This window comes from Trifolium pratense, linkage group LG6 (genome assembly GCF_020283565.1).
Source record: "Trifolium pratense cultivar HEN17-A07 linkage group LG6, ARS_RC_1.1, whole genome shotgun sequence".
Taxonomy (NCBI): domain Eukaryota; kingdom Viridiplantae; phylum Streptophyta; class Magnoliopsida; order Fabales; family Fabaceae; genus Trifolium; species Trifolium pratense.
In genome coordinates, this window is record NC_060064.1 from 32,092,993 (window position 1) to 32,111,585 (window position 18,593).

The 18,593-nt window shown below is 29.4% G+C and overlaps 1 pseudogene; it reads right to left on the bottom strand.

Moving 5' to 3' along the window:
- Positions 1-2,719: 2,719 nt before the first annotated feature.
- On the bottom strand, positions 2,720-7,763 carry LOC123889403 (annotated as a pseudogene).
- Positions 7,764-18,593: the final 10,830 nt, after the last annotated feature.

Genomic DNA, 18,593 nt, shown 5'->3' on the forward strand with positions numbered 1-18,593 from the left:
TTGGAGTTGCCAAGTGCCAGATCATCCTCATCTTTAGTCCATTCATCATTTGGCTTCTTGACATCAGTTTTATTGCCATCTTTGTCAAGAACCATTGGTGGTTCCCATCCACGTAACACAGCCTTCCATGTCCTGCTGTCAATTGATTTTATGAAAGCCTCCATTTTAGATTTCCAATAATCATAGTTCTCAGGACCTGTCAGTAGGGGGGGTTTAGACACTGACCCTCCTTCTTTATCCATTGTACCAGAAAGTACTCTCCCTGGAGCTCACCCAAAAATAACAGAACAGGGTGCCTGCTCTGATGCCAATTGAAATTCTGGTATCACTGGAATGATGTTACCGAAGATGTCCCAACAACTACTTTATGAATAATGTTGTTTCTATTGTTGGCACATCTTACATAACATATAAAATACTGACAGAAAATAAATAAAGTGCACAAGTAATTGTTAACCCAGTTCAGCCAACTGCCTACTCTGGGGGATACCAATCCAGGAAGGAAATCCACTAATAGCTCTAGTTACTAAGACCTCCAGCAAACCCTAGGATTTACGCCTTACACTAAGACCTCCAGCAAACCCCTGGTTTACGTCTTATAACCTCGACACTACTCATGCAACTTCTGCCTAGGAACTCCTAGACATGAGATCCCATCTCACTTCCACTTACACAACACAACCTGTGTTGATTATACAATGTTGGGAATGATGTGGCGACAACTTGTCAAGACAACACTTCACTTTTGCTTAAAAGCTTCAAGTGAATCACACACGGTAAACTCCGTACTTCAAAGCTTAGGAGCAACCTTAAACTAATAAACTTACTTCTTAACTCGTGTTATAGAATCCACAAGCAAGAATTACAATCAAATAATAAAAGACTCAACAAAGACTCAATATATGAACTAATATTTTTCAATGAGATACTTAGTCTTGAGCTTGGTCTTCGTATATATAATGATCTAACACGCTCCTCTTTCTTCATTACTGATAGGACGCTCCTTGTAGCTCATAAAAGGTGATCTGATTTTCTTTTGATCTTCATCAAGAATGTATAGAAACTTTCCAAAGGTGTTTAAGGACTTTATAGGATAATTGTGATCATACCGTTGTATCATTAAGTCTTATCTTATCCTTAAAATACCTGATCAGATCAAATCTCCATTGAGCGTGCTCTTTAAGTGGATTTCCATAAATAGCAGATGCTCTCATAAATGCGCGAGATTTCCTTGAATAAATATGATGTTGTAACATGTTTTCCAACATCTTGTTAGTATATTTGTTTTAGCAAAACTAAGCCAATTCAAATATCCAACACATTTATTTGATGTAAATTAAAATCAAGAACTGTTTTAGTTACCTATTGACATATTTCAAAGATCTCCAAATCTTATAATTTAAAGAAGTAAATTGGTGATTTCTCTCATCTCATTTTCTGAAGAAGAAAAAGTATCACATTATTGAGGGGCTCTGTTCTAAATGCACGTACTATTGTAGGCTTTGTAGCGTTATATTATTGAAGCTTATCTATCCTAGTGGGGTACTCAAAGGGTGTAGGATGTGACATCAAGAAGTTGTCAACAAAGTAAAGACACAAATCTTGGATTTATATAGCCACCACTTATCTTTTGGTTTTATTGGTCACGAATAAATCAAATGATTGTCGTAGAATTTCAGTTTTAACCTATAATTAGATTTTATTTACCCAAGGGTAACGATAATAACTGATGACCATTATTATAATTTATAATTTTCTTATTCAATCAAGTATTCTAGTCACTAAACTCACATAATTGTCGAGAAGTGATGAAATCTATAGTTCAAATTTTTACCCCTCCAATAATATTACTTCGGTCTCTTTTGTAAGCAAAAATTCCTTTTTGCACATTTACTAAGGAGTATCATTTTTATCTTAATTTTATATGATATTTCTATTGAAATTCCTAAAATAATCTTATAATATTCAATATGTATGGGGACTCTACAATCATGTTAAAAAGTAGAACAATTAATAAGGGTACTTTTAGAAGAATAACATTAAATGAAGTTGATATTGATAACTTTTCCTTATATTTAAGGCCAAATTATTTTGTTGACTTTTGGTTATAAATATGGCCGGAGTCAGTATATCTGATAGTTGCAAACAGAGTTATAGTACCGATAGTTTATAGAGGCCCCAAGTCGGATTCTATAGTACTCATTTTGTAATATTTTATAAGCAAATTTTACCTTTATGATTTAGTTGCATAATTAATCTATCTGAACTGGACTACGCAATGAACCTAAAGCGATAAAATTTGCTTATAAAATGTCAAGGAGGAAGTATACTAATAATTTTGTACTCGACTTTATAGTGTGTTCTCAAATAGGTTCTTGAGATTATGTATAATTCAAAAAAAGTTTGTGATTCTATAAATTTTTACTCATATCGGTCTTTCAAAGAATATTTTAGAGGCTAAATTGACAATAAATGGTTATAGACTAATTTAACAAAAGAATATAAATAAGGATTAATTTGACAATTTAAAGAATTAGAGATCGTTTTGTAATATTCATAATATCAATGACCTATTTGAGAGCGTCCTACAAAGTTATAGACTAATTTGAAGGTTTACTCAATTATAAATTTATGGTATTATATTTATTTACTTAATTAATTTTAATATTTGCACAAGTATTTAATTGGAAGAAAAACTAAATAATTAAAAGAAAAAAGAAAAAAAAAAAAAAACAGTTCTCTATTATTAAAAACATCAATCAAATTTGATCTTAAAAGAAGATTTACAAAACATGTACTCATCATCACAGCTTAAAAAATTACAAGCCAGATTACATATAAAATTGATAATTAATAAAAATGTATATAAAAACTATTACATTTGTCAATTTGTTTGCAAATGAAGCCTTCTCTCTTCAGCAGATCTTACACCTTCCATCTTCAACATATCTAACAAGAAATCACTCCATGTATCAATAGGACCAGGCAAGCACCAATGAACACAATCATTATATAATGTCACATTTTCATTAGGCCAATGTCCATATTTACTAGGGTGACCATCTGGTCTCAACAATGTTGCTTGTGTTGTATCAAATAATCTAAATTTCTTACCCTTTTTTTTGGCTTCCTTTTCAGCAATTTTGAACTCTTCTAATTGAATCATATAAAACTCTAAATTAAATCCCTCTAATTGTGTCTCATTGCTTCTAAATGGTTTTGTTCTAACACAATTACCACCTTGATTCCATAAACCATTTTCAAAATGTGAGGGTGAAAATGTCCTAAGAAATGTTATGCCCTTAAAATTCTTTAAATTATTTATGGCTTTAAAGGCTGTCCTAAATGCTCTTCTATAACCATGGTACATGGTTAAATCAGGGACATTTTCTATGAGACAATAATGACACCCTACAATTTTTTGTTTTTCATAGAAAACCATTGACCTTGTAAACCAATGTCCACCATTGAGAATAACATAGTCAAAATCTTCAATTTGGGTTATCCATTTTTGATCTGGCTCATCAAGGTAAAGATTGAAGAGTCCAGTTGTACCTGGACCTTTTAAATCTGATTCTTTTGATCTTACCAAATGAGGTGTCCAAAATGAGGCCATTGTGAAATTGTAAGTTGGGTAGGTCCATGTCATGAAATAATCATTTTCTGAATGTGATACAATTAAGGGCCATTCCACCTGATAAATAATAAAGATTAAACAAAAATTTGTAATTTTGTGTTAATACTAATCATAATATATTTGTACCAATAATAAATAAATAACCATACAATATAATTTACCAAAAAACAATAATTATGATATATGCTAAATTGCTAATGCTTGTCATTGTGTAGTAATTAGACAATATAAAGTTTTCAATCATGTAATTTAATTTGAGCTGAATTTATGTGTCCATTGTTTTTTATTCATTTAATTAATTTTGGATAGTTTGTTTATTATTAGCTTTAGCTATATAATTTGAAGTGTAGAAATTTATTTTCTCAAATTTAGGAATTTGAAGTACTACTTTTTTTCATATTGGTGAAGAGGAAAACTATCATTATTGGTCAATTTGCAACTGTATTTTGAAATAATCTGAAATTTGTTCATTGAAATTATAAGGTCAACTCTTTAACTGTTAAGTTGATACTCTCTCCGTCTCAAAATATAAGTAAAAGTTGGTCAACAAAAGTGAATTAGTGTATTTGGTTCAAAATTTTAACCAAATACATCAAGTTTCTTTGACTCATTTTTGCTGATATTTTGGGACGGAGGGAGTACGTTATAAACAATGGATTTGAAAATACAAATCTAAAAACAAATTTACAGTAAAAAATATTATACTAGTAAATTTTAAATTAACATTGCTTTATAGATGTTCCAAACCTAGGTACTATACAACCTTGAAACTCAAACTTGAGCCAAGCTTTTCAAATTATTTTATGAGTAAATAATCTTTTTAAACCATTTCTTTTAATTTCCTTTATTATTTTAAGCCATGCTTTTCAGCTCCCAAGTGAAAAGAAAAAAGACACCCTGCATGCAATGCATGTTACAAACTTGGAGGATCCAGCACATAGTATTGTTTACTACACAGTACATGTGAATTTTTCCGCATAAGACACACAATATGACGACTAATCTCATTAATAATGCTGCCAATAATACATACTAGTGTAGTAATACTACATCTAACTAAAATAATTGAGTGGTCCCCACCCTTCTCATTATTTTAGATTCCTTTCAAACTAATACACACTAATTATGTGGAGCTATTTATTTTAATTTCCTTTCATATTTATTAATATTGCATTAATTAGTATATCTATACAAACAATGACTAATTAGCATCCAACATAAAGGTTGTAACATCAAGACTAGCTACTAGCTAGACATACATGCACAAAGCATATTACTTGTTTTTCTATTTTGAGGAATGTGACTTCTCAACCAAGTCTATTATTTTGGTTCAGCTAGATTTAATTTTTGAAGCTAGAACTTCAACATTATTTTGGTGTTTAGCTATAACTTCAAATTAATCTTGGCCAATTTTATGTTAATTCTTATATGGAACTTCATAACTAATAGCTACAAATATAAAAAGCCATGCAATCAAACAAGAAGTTGGCCATATGCAAATTGGTAGGAATATTGTAAAAGACAATTTAACATAACTACTTATAAATAAAACAAAAAGATGGGCCATCTAGTGTTTTATTTCCCTTTATATAAAATAAAATATTAATATAATGTCTCACTTTTCAACCATTCTACTTTTTGGTTTGGTAATTAACACTTTGTTGTACAACTATAAACTTTAGTGGTAACATTCATGCCTAGTAATTCAAATAGGAGGCTAGTGAAATACTATTAAAATAAAATATTCATGTTGGATAACCTATTAAACATATAAGATGAATTCTTTTTTTGGTGATCGAATCTCTAATTACTTATTGTTGGTTCAAACATTTTATTTAGATACAAGGACAAGAGGCCATGGTGTCATGCATTTTAATTAGCAGTAATTTTTTATTTTGTGAGCATTATTTTTAAGGTAAATTTGTTGAATGAAATTACCACTTTTAATATGGTACAAATTTGGACTCATTCTACGATAGGGACATGGAGGAAAGTGTCAAATTATATTTAATGTGATTGACACAATTATCAGGGAAAATTAAGATTCCCTATACATGAATATGGACACTGTTGATGCTTTTATGCATGTTACTTTCCATTTTGTGATTTACCTAATTCACTTGGATAGGATTATGGGCTTAGGTAACCAACCAAGAAAGAACCATGCCATTGCCATCAAATAAAGATGGCAAAATAGGTCTAATCGAAACAAGAAGGAAGGACAAAGACTTTTTGAGTAAACCCAATTATACAGCTGGCTAAGTGTGTATTGTTTAATTTTCAATAATCTCTGTTACACTTACACCTAGATATTTTTTGTTTACATCTATTATCCCCATATTTTCACATGTATGATGCAAATCAGAAAGAGATAGCTTATGTTTTTGGTATAAAGAAAGATATCTTTATACAACAAATTGTTGTAAAGAAAAAGAGAAGAGTAAGATTTTTTTGGTTAGGCAAATATTAAGATTAAGCAAATATGATGTAAATAAAACATTTAAGTTGATTGAGTTCCTCCTAAGAACAAATTATTCAGGAAATTCAAATTCAATTTTTCGAAAAAATATTTATCTTTCAACTGAACTTCCAATTAATTAATATTCGTTTTGAAAGAACCCGAGTTATCGAGAATATAATGAAACTGTGGATAAATAGTAATCAATGATGGCTTTTACCAAGTTTTGAATTCCCACTTTCTCAGCTTAAAATTAAATATTGTTTTTGGTCTCATGATATTTCATTATGAAACTTCTTTTTGGTATAGGATTCTCCGTGCATAATATAAAAATTATAATCTCTTTCAAGATCTCTAGACTGTAATCAAATATTATTATTTCATTGAAATGATAATTTTTTATACACATATAAGTCAGAATAAACCATTGACCATTCTTAAGGAACGTAAGTCAGTGATAAATTTGAGTTGTATACCAAACAAATTTATAAAACTTTCTAAAAAAATACAAATTTATTGGTAAATAAATAAAATCATCATTTTATTTTTACTTTTATTTAAATTTTCCTTATTCTTAATAAATTTTTAAAATAAAATATGAATTTTAATTGTTTGAAATTTTGAATAAATAGACCCCTTGAAATTTTTGTAAAATCTAATATTTAATTAATGTATTGTTGGCTCTGAATTTTAGGTAAAGATAAAGACGTGTACGTTAACAGATCTTAAATTAAGGTAATTTAAAGAGATTAATTTCTCAAAAGAAATAGAGAACTTTATTAGAAAAGAAATAGATACCGAAAGTATTCAAACGATTAAAAATTTACTTGAGAATATATAATGATAAAAAAATGATATTATTGTATGAAATAACAAACTCTCAAAAAAAGAAAAGTAATCGAAAATTTAGTGGTAGAAACATATAATTTTACTCAATATGTCTGAATGTCGATGAATTTGATGAAATAATAGTTTACCGGTGTGATTTAAAAAGAATATATACTTCAGAGTTTCAATAAAATTACGGTGTAACTATAATTTTATAAAAATCATAACCAATTCAAATATCTAAACATGTACAAAGTCATAGGATGAAGACATACCCTTGATAGGAGGCAAATCATGGATTGCATCTGATTTCTACCAACTGAGTCTCCAACAAAAGCCAGAGATTTTCCTCTCACAATTTCAAGAAACTGAAAAGGATTAAATATTGGAAGGTCACATCCATTTGGTTTCCATTTCCACTTCAAAAAATCAGAATCTTGTCTTCCATACTTCATGCAATTTTGATGTTCATGAATTGCCCAACATGTTTTATTTGTATAATATGGTCCTTTTGGATTTGGAATCCATTCACCATTAAAAATGTCACACTTTTTTATAGAAGTTGAAGGTAAACTTGATGATTCATTCAAATCATCAAATGCTGAAGATGGTTGTTGAATTTCTTTGATATTTTCATGGATGAAGAATATCTAAATAAAGGGTATGAAAGTGGTGTGACAGTGAACACAAGTATAGCAAAAATTGCTAATAATGTTACTTTTGGTATCATTTGTTTTGGTGTGTTTTTACCAAAGAGAAGTTCCATGGCTTGGAACTTCATTTGGAGAGAAAAAGTGATAAGAAGAGGACTTGATGAAGTTTTGGTTTTTTATATATTGTGTCACTTGTCATGTGTATGTGAGTGTCCAAATTAAATTATGATATATGATAGCTCTCTTGATTTTGGTTGGATTATGATTGAAAAATGGTTTTTGTATAATTAAAATCAGTCATCTATTGATAATAGTATTTGAGGTTCTAGAGTAGGTACTTGTTTGGTCTAGTTACACTTAATTATTTTGTCCCTATGGTTTTGATTATTTACAAATTCCACATGCATGGTATTGGAGTATTTGAGATTTTTTTATATCTTTATCTCGTGACTCCACATGTTTTGTAGCTTGCTATTATTTTTCTGTTCTTTCAATATAATCAATTAATTTTTTTGAAACAATATATAATTTATTAATTAATCTTTTCTTATGTCTTTTATTTTTTTCACTTGTCTAATTGGAGGTATATAATAGTGGATTAGTTAAGCATGAAGGTAGGTGATCTAAAAGTTAAAATTATTAGAGCACATGTATATTTACATTATTCATTTGAATTTTTTAAATAGTCTCCACTTAATTTTTTATATCATTTTATATTTCTCACTTAAATATTTTAACAACTCAACTATATTTTTAAATATTCATCAACCCATCAAAAAGTTTAAAAATGAGTCTCATTAGACGCACTAAATAACCACAATATATTAGAGTAATATATAAATTACAACAAAAACAACAAGAGAAATCATTCCTATACAAAGAAACCATTGTGAATTAGGAAACTCCTTTAAGCCATAACAAGGAATTCTTGGTATAAGTTTAGGAACTTTACAATAAAGTCGATAATGATGTTTTTCGAGTCAAATTCTTAACCACTTTATAACTTATCGATGTGAAACTTCTTATTTTCAAATACTCTCTTATGTCGAGACTATAATATTATTTAGATTATTATACATATGTCTGATCAGAGTGTAACAACTTTAAGTATGTGTTCTTAAATATGAATTGAGGCTCATGCATAGTTCAAAATTTCAAATCAATAGACTCACACTCTCAATTCCATTTTATAACATACATGTGAGACTTCTTTTGCCTGTTTAGACAAATTCAAATGTCTTACTTGTACGTATAAGCAACTAATTAATTAAACGAGCAGGTGAATTACTGAGTTAAATAAATAAATTAAAAACGATGACATGTTCAAGTTTGACTAATAATTTTTTTGGGCAAACTTTTTGACAAATGTTTATCTTCGCTTTTTTAGTTTTTATGGAAAAATCATATCTCTCAATTTTAATTTGCAAATTGCAAGTAAACTTTAGACATAAGTCGTAAATAACTGAACAATGTTTTGCGATATGTGATAATCCAAAGCTATATTTCCACACCTTGAATTATCTAGGTTCAGGGGCAAATTAGGCAATTGAACTCTTGATTGGTCGTTTAAGACAACAAGTATCATGATATTAGGGAATATAAAACCAAGCTTGCATGTGAGAACTTTAGATCCAGATCTCTATTTTCATATTAAAAATTTGAATATTTTAATAATATTTCAGGATTAGTTTTTTTAAATGGCAAATATATTATATTATATAAGAACGAAAAAGGTACAGAAAAATTTTAGGAAGAAAAAAAATTATCAGAAGTATTCTATATAAGAATTCAACTATATCTCTAAGGAAAGACAAGAAAACAAACAAGCAAATAAAACTTCGAGGAAAACAAGGGGGCACTACCATGAGAAAAATAAAACCCTTGAGGAATATAGAGGCAAGGATCAACCACGGATAAAACAAAGCAACAAGAGGGTCTCCAATCCCTCTGACCTAACACTTTAACAAACTCTACCGATTCCAGCTTAAAGTAAGGTGGATACTCCACTCGTAAAAGGAATAGGGTGAGCCGGAGTTTTACTTAGAAACCACTTCCAAACACTCGACAGAAAATGTCTCTTCCAAAAGAAGACGTCATTTTGATATTTCCAAATAATCCACACAATAGTATGTCAAATTAACAATCGCTCCAATCTGTCTTTTCTACCTAAGTCCATGCCCATGAAAGCCTAAAAAAAACCTAAAACAGCACGAGGAGGCACCAGCTCCACACCCAACCACCGAAGAATACTGACACCTCTAAAATATACATGATTTTAGTAATAGTTTTGCATAATAAAACTTGTTTATTAGTTAAGTTATTGGAACTCTTTTACTTCATTTTCTTTGTTTTGCTTTTTATAGGTCCAAACGCTATGATATTTGATCAAGTCATCATATGAGCTTTAAAAGAAGGCTTCCTTTATGAAGGAATAGTGGATAGGTGTTAAAATTCATGTCTACCAGAAAGATATAATCATGTAAGTGTTATAATTAGAATTCAAACCCACCTGGGTTGGGACCTGGGAGTGTGCTCCTCTAGAGGTCTGAGGTTCGATTCTCTCTGGTGTCAATTTAGGTGGGCTACTTTAGCTTCTTCAAAAAAAAATGTTATAATTAGAATTTATGGGGTATGCATTATAGGCTATCGAATTTTATCTCCCGATAAGGTGCCAATAGAGTTTAACTCCCAATAGACAATTTTAAGGATAGTTTTGGAATTTTTGAGAGGTCTCTGAGCAATTAAGGGCAGGCAAAGAGCAATTCCCTCATATTTTGGAAATGTACTAGTTTTTTAAAGTGTCACTCAGCCAGCCCAAAGCCAAGAGGCCAGCCCGTCCAATTTCAACTTAAAATGTAGTTTTTAAAAGCCCAAAATCATGAGGGAATCAATTCCAATTTTATTTTTTGGTCAAACAACTCCAATTGTTTTATTGACTATTTATACATTGCATTTGGCCAATTTTTCCACTGATAATGCATTTTAAATAAAATCATATTCTTATTGTAAAAAAATTAATAAATTAAAATCATATTATCGTCTATATGTTCGTCAATTAACCAATTGGAATACTGTTTTTGCTGGATCTTTTTGTTCTGGTCGCATGTTTAACACAATTAAACTTCGTTGTCAAGAAACCTCAATGCCCATGCTATGATTTATGTGCAATGGAAAACTACTCTTTGCAGGTGGTTCAATTGTATTGTAGATACTGTTTCAAAATGTTCTCCGGTTCTTTTCTCGTGTGATGGTATTTTCAGAAATTGTAGAGCTTCGATTTATTGTTGGTTACTTTTTTTCATTGGAAGTGCGACAATTTCTGAAATTGAGTTAACAAACGCTATTATGGCAATTGAAATTTCATTTGATAAAGATTGATCTTTCGGCTTGAATGTGATTTCTTGTTTGTGGTGAAGACATTTAAAAATTCTCAGTGTATGAAGATTAAAAAATAGATGGTAAGTAATGCTTTGCAATTGTGTTCTCAAACGAAATACCTTATCTTGCATATCTAAGGGGAAAATAAAAGATGTCCCAATAATTTTAAATAGAAACTACACTTGGTGTGCGCTCTTCTACCTAGTTTTTTTTTGGGTCTTGCAAACATGTGTTTTAAGGGTAGGGCAAATGTTAGAAATATTTTCTTAGATTTTGTATAATTAATTTGTAACCAAGTTTAAAAAGTGAATTAAATACATGAATTATGATAAAATATTTCCTTTTTTGAAACATTAACTTGTGCCCTTAACTTTTTCATTTTATTTATAGGGTCATGCTAAACAGTGCCCCCGGGGCACTTGTTAAGCTTACCTAAAAAGGAAATAAAAAATAAAATTTATATTGAAAAGACAACTTTTTATACTTTTGAGGCATTGAATGCACGCATTTCGAGACAAAATTTCTATTTTAACATGCTTAACTAGTGCCCCGGGGGCACTGTTTAGCATTTTCCTTATTTATATATGATATGATATGATTTTTGTCCTAATTATAAGCATAGTTCCTTTCGTTAGTTAGGTTTGTTTGATTTCATCTTTTTCATGGATTTTGCTTTGTCCCCCTATGTTTTTCCCTTTTTCAGAAAATAAGATATGTATTAACAGTGTAAAATAATTTTACATTATCATCCAAATCATATATTCCATCAAATCACTCTATTACACTATACTTTAATTAATGACATGACAGAATACTTGATATTTGGCGCGGAGTAGTTAGGTTCTTTGGTACCAACTTAGTTCAAATGAGAAAACCTGACTTGATATTTTTCAAATCATTTTTCTTAGAATCTAAGTAAAATCATACCATATTAAAATGGATTAACTAAGTTTTTCGTCTTTTAAAATACAACAAATTTTTATTTTAGTCCTTAAAAATAAAAAACGAAATATTTTTGTAAACTCGTAAAACTTTCTATTTTGTTTTGGTCCCTATTGGACATTTTTGAGATGTCCCTAAGGAAACAAAAATGAAAATAAATTTTTTTTTTTATTAGAAACAATTCTTTTTTAAAATTTCAGTGTATTGAATACTAATTTAAAAATTGTACTACTACAATTTTTGTTTCTTTTAACTATTGGTATGAGACTGCGTCAAAAAACAAATTGGTCCGAGGTACTATTTAGCATTTCTCTTTTTTTAATTTTTTTTTATTTTCATCACCAGTTTAATCTGGTTCGAGGTATCAAGTGATTTCAGCCCCTCCTAATCGTAGTTGCGAAGGATCAAACTGTGATCCTTCATACCAAATTCAGTGTATTGAACCAACTAACAGTTGGTAAATGAAGAAGTTTGTTGTAAACACCGATTGATCAAATTCAATAAATGAGCCTGTAAGATTTTTGTCCTACTACTCTCTACTAGGCATAGTTCTTTGCTTCTTTTTGTTAGTTAGGTTTGTTTGTTTGCTTCTATCTTTTCTGTGGGTTTTGCTCTTTGTCTCGCTATCTTTATTTAGTTTATTATTTTGGGCGAGACATTTTTCCTAAACCCTTTTAAAAAAAAACTTTTTATTTATTTACAATGAAGCTGGATTGAACTCATAACTTTTAATATACTACACAAACTTCTTATTACTAGATCAAACATAATGGTTTAAAGAATATATTGTTTCCTTATAGTATGATAAAAAAAATAGATAGTATATATGATTAATATATGTAGATTTTCTGACTAACTTTCTTTTTTTGCATAAACACTTTGGTCCACATTTGAAAGGAGAAATTTGTAGCTTTAGGGCATTCATTTTTGGGTCAGTCCTATTATGGCTCGCACCTCATAGTTTTCTATAAAAATGAAATGAAAAAATATAGTAACTCTGTGCGCTTTTAACAAACATAAATGATCTGTGTGAAAAAAAGTGTCAAATCAATTACAAATAAATAAGAAAAATACTCTCTCCGGTCCTTTTTATAAGGAACACTTTGAAAAAATCACACAGACCAATGAAGCACATTTAACTTACTCCCTCCGGTCCTTTTTATAAGGAACAATTTGAAAAAATCACACAGACCAAGGAATCACATTTAACATAATTATTTTCATTTAATACTCTTATAAATTTAAATTTATTCCATATATACCCTTATTTAATTACTCTTTATTCAACTAATTTACTTATTTTTAAATTCTCTCTCATAATAAATAAGAGCATTAGTGAAATTGAACATTTAAAACATTTGAAAATTGGTCAAAGTTTCTTATAAAAAGGACCAAATTTTTTGCCCTAAGTGTTCCTTATAAAAAGGACCGGAGGGAGTAGTTATTTTTATTTAATACTCTTATAAATTTAAATTTATTCCGTGTATACCCTTATTTAATTACTCTTTATTCAACTAACTTACTTATTTTTAAATTCTCTCTCATAATAAATAAGGGCATAAGTGAAATTGAACATTTAAAATATTTGAAAATTGGTCAAAGTTTCTTATAAAAAGGACCAAATTTTTTGCCCTAAGTGTTTCTTATAAAAAGGACCGGAGGGAGTAATTTTTAGTGTAATTTTGCTTTCTTAATTCTAAGTTACATAATGAAAGATAAAACAACTTATGGATTCGTAGTGAAGGGAAAAGAATGTTGAGTGACACTATTTCTTGTTTAAAAATATATTATATAATATATATATATATATATATATATATATATATATATATATATATATATATATATATACTCCTGTTAAATGTAAAACCATGTTAATATACTACTAGTATATACTCCCTCCGGCCATTTTTGTAAGCCAAAATTTTCTTTTGCACACTTATTAAGGAGTTATTTTTTTGTCTTGATTTTATTTGACATTTCTATTACAATTCTTAAAATGACCTTCTAATATTTTAAATTTGCATTGAAACTCTACAATCATGTAAAAAAGTTGAACAATATTAGGGGTACTTTTGGAATGATAGCATTTAATAAAGTTACTTTTGATAACTTTTGCTTATATTTAAGGCCAAAACAAATTGTTGACTTTTACTTATAAATAAGGTCAGAGCGAATATATACGATTCACCGTCATCTTTAAATGTTGAATGAGATTTGAAGTTTTCATCTTATCCGAATTACCATATTTCATGACATCAACTAAATTGCAAAATTATCTCTCTCTGGCTGCCACCGCTTTAAGAAAAAAAAAATCTAATTTTCTTGTTTCTTCTTCTTGTTCATCCATTAGAAAGGGATAATTTTAAATCAATTTTAATCTAAAATCACCTCTCTTGATTTTTTCTAATTACATTTTTATTTAATTAAATAAGTGATTTTCACATATTCTTTTGAGTTTTTTTTTTGTTTGTCTTTTTTGTTTGACTTTCCGTTTTGGTACGGTGTTTGTTTTGAGTCCCGTCTTAGTACGTGTTTGTTTTGTTCAGATTTGCAAATTTGCTTCAATCCATATCCAATACAGATTCAATGACTCTAGCGTCTTCAAAGTTGCAGATCTGGGGGCATGATTATTCCGGACATTTGTATTTCGTCATATTAATTGTAGGCTTAAAGATAAAACTGTTTTATGCTATTAACTCGGATGTTGTGAGCTTGTTCGCAGATTCATCTTTTCTAGTTTTTAGAAATTTTGAATATGTAATGATTTTGATTGAAGAATACTCCACCAATTTAATGATTTTAGAAATTTTGCAAAATTGTCATTGAGTCACATTTTTAATACGACTTTTGTTGTAGTCGTTTAGAAATGAGAGTCTTTTAATGACTCATATGAGAGACTAAGTCTTCTTTTTGTTTATCACGATATTGGTACGAAGTTTCCACCACTAGTAGTGATGACTAATCTCCGTCATCAAATCTGTGGGGCACACAAGGTGAATTCTCCCCTCCCAACCAAATTTTCTCCATACACATAGGCAAGAAATCGAACCACTGACCACATATTTAAGGGGACCAAGATCTTTAACGATGTGATGCAGTTATTAGATGATGTTAATGCTGAGAATTTTTTTTTGGGTAAAAACGTTTTGGCTTATCATTAAAAAAAGAATTTTTTTTTTTTGACTAAATTAAAAAAAGAAGTCAAGTCCACTATTACAAACATTTATTTATCAACATAATAACTTGTAATTAGGAAAGAAAATTAATCAATTAACACAAACAATAAAAAAATGAAATTTTCTACCAAAAGTCCAAAACAATTATCAGCATCCACCATATATTGCTCATTTCATTATCTAAAATGCATTAATTTATTTATGGTTTTTTTCTTTATAACCCTCTAGTTCCTAGGGGAAAGGGGCCCTAGTAGTATACAACTCAGTCGCGAGATAAGTAAAATTTGGCCAAAAAATTGTTCCACCTAGGAATTGAACCCGGATTCTCCCAAAATCCGTCCTTTTTGATAAAGTTCATTAACCAATTGAGTCTAATAACTTAGTTAATTTATTTATGGTTTCAATAAAAAAAAAGTTTAGATTCCATGTTTTCCGCACCATATGCGTGGTCCTTTCTCCATGCTCTTAATGCTAACCATTTCACACCCTCTCACATTATCCATTATGCGACCTATATAAAGAAATTTGACTTTTTTATTTGATCTTTTTAATATTTTAAAAAATTAATATATTTGATCTATATTATATATTAAATACTTCATGTTTTTTTTTACTAAAAAATATCGATTCATTCATTCAAATTGAAAGTACATCGATCATTACAAATTCAAGATTGCTAAAAACTAAAAAAGGTGAATCTATAAACAATCTTGCAGCACATAGGTTAATAGCATATAACTGCATCATGAAAGTGCCTACAAATATCACAACATAAAAGTAACCGGAATCTTCATATACTTTCAGATCTGCAACGTTGACGTCCAAGTCTTCATCAGATCTGCAATGAGTTGAGATATTTGAATCAACGAAATGTCGTACTAAAATGAACAACCAACAAACGCCGCACAAGACGACGACAAACTTAAAAAACAAAAACAAAAACGAAAAACAAATACTTCATGTTTTTAATGTACTAAAAAGTCAAATTTACATAAAAAGTTAATGACAAAAAAGAGTAGTCATCATAAGTCATATTTCTTTCCGTCACTATTATAAGTAAATTTGACTTTATATTACATTAAAAAATGATGTACCTGATACATAATATAGATAAGATACATTATTTTTTTAATATACAAAAAAAATCAAATTTGACCGGTGCAAGTAACTACTTATAGGGATGGCAACGGGTGCCCACAGATGCGGATTTTACACTACCCAAACTCACACCGGAAATCACCACCCGAACCCAAACTCAAAGGTTGTTCAGGTGGCAAAACAATACTCTCACCCACATCCACACCCATTGGGTTCGGGTTTTTCCACCCAAATTCAAACCCGCAGCGCATTTTGTACTACTTTGCAAATTTAAGCAAAACAAGGTATGTCAAACCAATCAGTTAGCAAAACATATTGTAAATTTAGGCAAAAACCAGTTAATTTAAACATATTGTCAATTAGTTAGCAAAAATATATGTTGTAAATTTAAGCCAAATATATTGTCATTGATGAGAATTAAAGCAAAACAAGGTATGTCAATTGAAAATGCAAATATAGGTAATTTAACATATATTCGGATGGGTGTTGGGGTTTCGGGTTCTCAAACCCACACCCGTGGTATAGGGTGCTACCCGAACCCAAACTCAAACTCAGACGACTTGAATTTTACTCGTTGACTTGAATTTAGGTTTGGGTGAGTCTCTCGGATTTGAGTTTTCCCGTCATCCGTAACTACTTACACATCATTCATTTCCTCTTCCTTATTTGTTTTTTTCTCCCTCTCTCTTCTCTCTCTACACATACTTCCCCGTCCCATATTATAAGGAGAAAAAAAAACATTTTCATGTCTCAAATTATAAGCAAAAAAAAAAACTTTTATCATTTTTAAGATAGATTTTTACTTAATTTATTCTCTCTCTTATTTTTCCCATAATCAATAACCAATAAAAACTCTTTTTATATTTTCCCATGAAACTTATTTCAACAAAAACACAAAAAGTCATCCTTAAAATTATCATATTTTACTTTTCTTAATAAGTGTGAAAATATTTTTTTTGCGGTCGGAGGGAATACATCACAATTCACATATATAGTCCTCACATAGAGAGAGAAGATAGAGAAGAGAAAATTTGTTTTTTTACTTTTGTCTTCCTTACTAAGTTGGAGTGCAGAGTGTTCTGTTTTAACACAACAAAAGGTTTGTTTCTCTTCTCTTTTCTTCCTCAAACTATTCATATTCAATTTTCTATAATTTTTTTCTCCCTATCTTTCATTGTTTTTTTAACAGAAACAACAATTCAGAAAGTGATTATGGGTCTTGGAAGATTGATTGGTACACTAAAATCCAAAATAAAGTCTTTGAAGAAACCATATGATAAGATGGAGAAAAGTGAGAGTATGAGAGTGGAGATAAAGAGCAGAAAGGCCAGAAAGATTATTGAAGAGACACTCAAAATTGCTGATTCACCAAAGAGTAATAAAACTTTCAATTTCTGATGCTAATTATCTACCTTAATATGTAGCAAACCTTTTTAAGGTTCTTTTATGCTCTTTGTATGTAATCTATTAAATTTCAATAAGATAAATAATTATCAATTTTCTTCTCTCTTATGCCAACTCTTCTTCTCATCAAGAACATGCATCCACCAAGTGCTCACATATCAAGTTTGTAGACAAATAATTGCATGTTTAATAAAATAGTGTCTCGGAATTACGGTGACTAATCGTGATTCTCATATATTGTATCTACAGAGATATCAAACATGTATATACTTAGTTTATATTTTTATTTTTGGTATTACCTCTGATTTTCAGAGAAATAAAGTTTCAATAATTTAGAATTCGATAATTTAGAATTCGATCCTAAGTAAAGTCTAATAAAAAAATTGTTTTTATCAAAAAATTTAATTTTAATTTTTTCGAATGATTTTGTTGGAGGAACTCATTGACCCTTGACCTCAATGTTTTGGTTTATAATTGTTTATATTTGGTTCAAGGCTTGTACCTCCACCTCCAGAATTACATTAGTTAAACGTGTGATTTGAGCATAAATTATTATGTTTGACTTTTCAATTTCAGTTACAAAATCAATTACTATCCTTTTTTAATACTAATAAATACTAGTACAGTATTTCTCAAATTTATTGACAATATATACTACTACTATATATGCACACATTAAAGCAATTATGAAACAAACTACTATAGTATCTATATTCAATTTATTTTCGACCAAAATAAATTTTTATGACAATGTATAATTCCAGAATTTTACTCTCATCGTAATGAATTAGATTTGACATGCTATATGTTTAGATAAAAATGGAAAGCAACAAGGGTAGTAAATGGAAATAAAAAGAGTAAAAAATTGGGGGAGAAATCTTTGTTTTTATTGTGAGTTATGGATTTTTTAATTGAGCACCGATCATTTTCATATTTATTGCATATTAACATCAGGTCAGTTTTGGTTGGACCATTTAGAAAGAAGAGTACAAGGCTATTTATGTCACATTAACTCA